The sequence below is a fragment of the Quercus lobata genome, chromosome 3, assembly GCF_001633185.2.
Source record: "Quercus lobata isolate SW786 chromosome 3, ValleyOak3.0 Primary Assembly, whole genome shotgun sequence".
NCBI classification, from domain to species: domain Eukaryota; kingdom Viridiplantae; phylum Streptophyta; class Magnoliopsida; order Fagales; family Fagaceae; genus Quercus; species Quercus lobata.
This window is the reverse complement of record NC_044906.1, coordinates 42,351,725-42,359,157: the sequence shown is the minus strand read 5'-3', so window position 1 is coordinate 42,359,157 and position 7,433 is coordinate 42,351,725.

Sequence of the window (7,433 nt, the reverse complement as noted above, 5' to 3'; positions counted from 1 at the left end):
TCCACAATATTCTTTTTTTTTTTTTGGGACTAACTCTGTGCTAATAGAGTTTGTTGTCTTGTGTGGTCTCTGTTGCTCCCTAATGTAACATGATGCAACTTAAAAATGTGGTCTCTGTGCTAATAGAGTTTGTTGTCCTGTGTGGTCTCTGTTGCTCCCACAAATTCAGATCCTATGCTGCATTTCAGACCCATGAAAATTATTTCAAAGAAGCCACACCACTAGTGTAAAGGGCTGTTAACCAATCATCTCTTTGTGAAACCAATATTCCCATATGGTTTGCCACCAAGGATTGGAACTTTCTTCTCTCTGACCTTGATGTTGCGTACGTGAACATGGTGAAAGAATTTTATGCTAATGCCATTGTTGAAGGAGATGAGCTTAAATGATGGGTTAGAGGAAAGAGTTTCTCCGTGTCTCCTGTTTATCTGGTAGATATCCTACACATCACCGATATATGATGATTTGAATCCAGACGAGGATTTACTTTGGGAAACCCTTGGAAGAAACTTGGAATTCTCCCAAACTAAGAATTCAATCAGTGTTTCTTCCCTATCTCCTGAATTGAGGGTGCTTACCATAATCATGTTCCACAATCTATATCCTCTATCCAGCACCAGATATATGAATCTAGGGAGAGCCTTGTTCTTTCATGATCTGATTTCGGATGAAGAGATCAACATTTGTGCTCATAACTTTCATCTTTTGCGCAAAACGGTTCTTCGAACTGATTCAAGGGCATGCATTCCTTTTTGCTGCCTCATTTCAAGGATTTTGAAGCTTAGAGGCGTTCATCCATCTGACAATGAGTCTCCTTACCCGAAGCCAAGTCCAATCAACATCTGTACAATTAATGCTAGCATTGGTCATAGTCGGAAGGGAATCAAGACAGAAACTTCAGTACCTATTACTGCTTCACACTCTGCCTCATCCTCCTATGATAAGAAATTGGATAACATTATGGCATCTATCCATGACATAAGCACCAAGATGTCCAGACTTGCTATTCTCCTGCACCATCACCACATCCGTTGTGATACGAAGTTCACTTCTCTCCAAACCCAATTGGACCAAATCCAAAGGAAGCTAGAAGAAAATGAGGACTAGCTATTCCATGACCAAAAGGGGGAGATGATGATGATAGGGGAAGTATAATGATAGGGGGAGTACTGATGTTGAGCAGGAGCTACCTATGTTTAATGCTTTATTTATTTGCTATCATATGACTATGTTTAATGCTTTGTTTATTTGTTATCATATGTCTTAGTTTATATTCAGTTTATATGTACTTTGGGTTTTGTACCTTTGTTTTGTAGCATAGTACTTGTTGATTAATATTTTGCATTTTTTTTAAGTACATCACTCTTGTGCCCATTGTTGGATTTTTATCCTCAATGCATTTACCTAGTGTTTATGTATCGGTTGAGTGTTGGATATGCAAATGATACTTTGCATTGAGCTTATTAGCTTACATGTTCGGATGTTCATTCCATGTGTGAATGAGCATTGTGGTCACTATTTATAGTGATTGTTCATTTTTGGTCAAGTCATGGTTTATTCCTTAATTCCATTTTTGGTCAAGTCATGGTCAAGTTTTTTGCATACAATGATCATATTGTGTTGTTGTGTTTTCAGGAGATACTTGTTCTTATGGTTTAGGAGCTTCACAGATTCTAGAGTTAGGTGTGAGTGAGTTTTGTTCAACTGTTCCCAACTCACATGTTAAGTCTAGAGTTTGTTTTAGGATTTTGTCACGAAATGGCCAAAGGGGGAGATTGTAAGGTTGAATTTAATCAACCATTTTGTTGGCTTTATTCCATGCCAATTTGCTTGTAATTCAGCACTTAGAAACCCTATATTTAGGTGGGAATCATGTAAGGGTAGTGTGTGAAAGAGTGTGAAGAAATGATCAAGAATGTGAACTAAAGCAGGGACTCGCGACTGGATCTCGCAGCTGGCTCACGACTGGCAAGCTGCCAGATGATGCACACGAGTGAAGCATGCAGAGAAGCTGAACCATCATGCCAGCTGTAGCACTATAGGACAAAAAGTCCAGACTGGCCATTCAGTTAGCTTGTGGCTTGGACTCGCAACTTAGTCAAGTCGCGAGGCCAAGTCATTAGTCCACTCTGTTATGGAAAAAAAACTGACTCTTCACATTCCTTTCTTACTCTAGTATAAATACCCCTTATACCCACAAAATGTAGAGAGGTTCCAAAGAGAATTTTGAGAGAAAAACCCTAGAGAAAAACAAAATTGACTCATCCACAATCTTTACATAGCGACTCTTCAAATTCCTTAACTCTCACCCTCTCCATTGTTACATCATTGAGAGGTACATTAGCCAAAACCTTTTCTCACCATACTCATATCTGTGAGAAGGCTATTTGGTGCTTGGAAAGCAGTTAGGAAGTGACCAATTGATATTGGTTGATGCTATGGGTTATAATGGAATCTGGTAAGCTAAAGAAGACAAAGGTTCGGCGTAACCTCGTTGGAGCAAGAAGCTTGGAGGGTTTAGGTACACTGGGTCGATTAGGCTTGGAGGGTCTTCTGTTGTTCATGTATCCCAACTTGATTCTTTAGTGGATTATTGACTGCTTGGTTTTATGCTCAGGGCTTCGATTTCCTCTTCAATAACACATTGATGTGTTGTCCTTGTGTTTGCATCTCTCTTCCCTTAATCTTTGCCATTTAATTTCTGTTGTGGATGTGATTTTATTTGGTTTAGATTGTTTATCAATTCAGTGTTAAGCTTATGTTCATATTCTACACATTAATTATTTGATATTAAGCTTGAATTGATATTTTGTAAATTGGGGTCTAAACGTTCAAGGGTGTTTTACACACATTTTGAACATTCAAATAAAAATAAGAATAATGCTATATTCACAAAATTCTTACAATAATTCCACAACAAATCTTATGTGATAAGTAGAGAGTGGTAACTAATTCTAATTTGGGTTCAATATTGACATCACTTTTTACCCCACTAATAAAAAATTGTTGCATAAGATTTGTTTTAAGAATGTTGTAGATGTAGCATTACTTTAAAAATAATTCTGGCCCTTCAAAAAAAATATTGTAGTTGTGAATTCTGTTTGGCAGTGCTGATAGTTATTTTTGGCTTTGCAATGGCAATAACTTTGCTTTCCTTAGCAACTTAGCTCACAGTTATAGCAAACATCATCCGTTTTTTCTTTTTCTTCTCTATTATCTTTTCAATTCGCTTACTTTATTACTTTTATCTCAACATTCTTAATTTCTACTTTATCTCATATTAATCTTTTTTTTTTTAGGGGTAATTACACCAAACCCACCTGTGGTTTGGCCTGAAATCACTTTGCCTACTCGTGGTTTAAAAAGTGTCACTTTACCCACCTCAGGTATGTTTCGTTTGTTTTTCATAACCCACTTCTGTTAAAATCAGGGGTAAATAGGTATTTCTGCTCAAATTTTATGTCTCTCTCCTCCCAAAACAAAAAATAGCACAAAAATGCAAGAGAAACAAGATCAAAAAGTAATATTGGTCTCTCTCTCAATTCACATAAATCTTGAACATGAAGAACATACCCAAAAAATAAAAACCAGATTAACCTACACAAATAACCGAACAATACAATATTTCCCTTCAATCAACCGAACAATACACTATGACCTGTCTCAATCAAATATATTATATATATACACGATTTTCTCATCTCATTTGTCGGTTTAGTGCAGCTTACATCGCTGAAGGAGATCATGTATCGAAAATGATGTTGATGAAATTCATAAATCAAATGGAAAGCTGTTTAGAGCTCTATTGAACGAAGAAGTGCAATATGTCGCAGTTTTGAATACAATGATGATGATGGAGGTGAGAAAAAAGTAATCGAAAGCAATAGTGGTGATATTCTATTCACTCATCCCTTTTCCCTGAGTCTCTCTCTTCCTCTTTTGGCTTTCTTTGATTCGGATTAGAAGAAGATTAAAAAAAAAATGAAGAACATGACTTTGCTCAGTGGAAAAAAAAAATTGAATGAAACCCAACGATAAACAATCACCGACGACTGACCATCAGTAAAATCCACAAACCCAGAACCACCGTCCATAGACCACTGACCACGGACCATCAACAAAAGCCACAAACCCATCAATAAAACAACAGCAACGACATCAGCATCGGCATCAGTACATAAACCCAGAACTTTGTAACCATCCACCACTAATAAACCCAGAATCAATGATTCAAACCAAAACCCCTAGTGATTCAAACCAATACCCAAAATCAATGATTCAAAACAAAACCTAAAACCAGTGATTCAAGCCAAAACCAAACCCAGAACTAGTGATTCAAAACAAAACCCACAGAACCAAAACCCATAAACCTCCAAAGCCGACCCACAACAAAACTGAAATCCTCTAACATCGATTCGAAATAAAACCCACAAACCACTGCAAACCCACCACTGCAAAGGTGAAGAGAGGAAAAATCTAAAAAGTGAACCCACCAAATCAAATTCTTTTTTTTCTTGCATTTTTGTGCTATTTTTTGTTTTGGGAGAAGAAAGACATAAAATTTGAGCAAAAATACTTATTTAGCCCTAATTTTAACAGAGGGGGGTTATGGAAAACAAACAGAACATACCTCAGGTAGGTAAAGTGACACTTTTTAAACCACGGGTAGACAAAGTGATTTTGGGCCAAACTACAAGTGGGTTTAGTGTAATTATCATTTTTTTTTTTAATCTCTTTGTTAGTAAAAAAAAAAATGTTAACACTTCATGTATTTTCATTTTTTTTTTGTGACATTGATATATTTAAATTATCTCTTTATTGAATTTTGTATAATTTAAGTTTTTTAGTGACCACAATAAAAAATATTCCTAATGCCACAATTGCTTCTTCCATTAGTATCTGAAAATTGCTTGCAATGTCCTCAAGTTGGATCAGTTTTCCCTATAGTAACACTTTTTGGGAAAAAAAAAATTTAGGGTAAAACTTTGTATACGCAACAAAAATTGAAGCCCCTTTCACTTTATAATTTTAATCCATTATTGGTAAATGTAATATTTAGTTATAGTTCCTTAAATTCAATTATATGGTTACATTGATCCTCTAAAAAGAAACTATATAATTAAATTTAATTGTCAATAAAAAAATAACATTGTCTTTTGTAGCATTGGTCAATACAACAATGTGTATGAATTCGATTAGAAAACCTAATGCACACACTTGTAGAATTATACTTAAACTTCTTCCTTATAGACAACATACAATAATTAAGGAAAAATTACTAAAACTTATTATGAGTTTATATCACATATTATATTTTTTTTCAAATTTGTGATTTTATTAATCAAAGTTTCTAATTTATGAAAAACACGAGATAAGAAAAGGGCACTTAAACTAAACTTATATGTGGGATTGTAAAAAAAAAAAAAGAAATTAACTTATATGTGAGTTTTTTATTTGGAATAATTTGATCATTATAATAACGACGAAGACTTCTTGTTGAAAACTGTGAGATGCCAATTCAGTTGTTATCCTTTGTCACATACTCACATGTCTTTGGAGGGTTTTCTAACCTAGAATTTTTATTTATTTTATATTATTAATTTTTTAAACCCTAAGTGGTTTGAAAAAGAGTCCCTAGACTTGACACTTTCTTATTTTAAGTAGGGGGTTTAAGATATTTTTTGAAAAATATTTTTTTTTCAAATATTTGTTTGCTTGCAAAATTTAGAAAATATTTTTCGGCTAACTACAAATTTGTGTTTTAAAAGTTAAAGCTTATAGGGTAAATTACACTAACCTACCCTAAGGTTTGGGATAATACCAAGCACATCAAAAGGTTTTAAAAAACGACTAATTTGGTTCTTAAACATTAATGCCGTTTGTGCACCATTTATTAAATACTTTTATTTAGTTTTTTAGTTTACCTTTTCTTTGCTTTTCCTTTCAATCTTCACACTAGAAAATTTCTCTCTTCATGCCAGAGTCAGAAAATTTCTCTCTTCACGCGCAGAAAATCTCTCTCTCTCTCTCTCTCTCTCTCTCTCTCTCTCTCTCTCTCTCTCTCTCTCTCTCTCTCTCTCTCTCTCTCTCTCTCTCAAGCCCAAGCCACAAGGGTTTCATACTCAAGTAAATGAATTGTTTCAAAGCTAGTTCACCCACAAAACTCACGCCATACGAGGATGGTGGATGGTGATTAGGTCGGGATCTACGAGGATGGTGGCGACGGTTGTTGGGTTGAGACAAGTGGTGGGCGACAGTGGCAAGGTCACAATCTAGAGCTTGTCGTCATGGGTATGGGTTTTTACTTTTAAGATTTAATTTGGGTTTGAACTATAAATCATGTGATGTTGGATGGTTGAAATTGTTTGGGTTTGAGGAGGATGGATGGGTAGTAATAGGCAGTGTCGTGGTGGACAACGGTTGTGGGTCTCATGATGCTTGCCATCATGGGTATGTGTTTTTATTTTTTTTTTATTTTGGGTCTATTTGAGGAGTGATGTTGGATGGTTGATTGGTTGAATTGATCTATATTCCCTTCTGAAAAAAAAAAAAGTAAAGTCAGCCATTTTTTATCTCAATTCTAGCGAAATAGATACAAATGGTGCCATTTGTTTTCAATTATTGGGTCTTTCTAGGGAAAAGAAGTTTGCGACTTATTGGGATTGAAGGATGGTTTTCATTATGAGAAGAGGGCTTTGTTGGAAAAATGATAGAGAGAGAGAGAGTGAAAGAAATTATTGGAACAAAATAGTAGATTTTTTGTTTTTATTTTTGAATGCTCTATAAATTTTTTCCCTAAAGGAGACTAGGTTTGGTTTTGGAAAATGAATACAGATTTAATTTCATTTTTCTGTATGTTTCTTAAATACATGGTCATGTGTTTGTGAGAGAGGATTCTGGCATTTTACCGCTAATTTTGAAAAAAATTAGCAACATGCCCCTGTTTGCAAACTATATAGGAGCGTGCCCCTGTTTCGATACTCAATTATCCTAAAATCGAGTTCAATTAAATACTCGATTTGTAGAAAATCGAGTTATGCCCAATCAAACTTAAAAAAAAATAAAAATTTCCATGGAACTCGAGTTTCAGGAAATCGAGTTCCATGCAAAAAAAATTTTTATAAGTGTGATTGCTCTATATTCAGGGAGCCCTATAGTGGCGTTTTTAAGCCCTATAGTGACGTTTTAAAGCCCTATAGCGGCGTTTTCCTGCAAATATTTTTAGAAGTGTGATTGACCCATATTCACGGTGCCCTATAGTGGCGTTTTTAAGCCCTATAGTGACGTTTTAAGTCCCTATAGCGGCGTTTTTCTGCAAAATTTTTTATAAGTGTAATCGCTTTGTTCTGGGTGCCCTATAGTGATTTTTTTAGGCCCTATAGTGACGTTTTTAAGCCCTATAGTGACGTTTTAGAGCCCTATAGCAGCGTTTT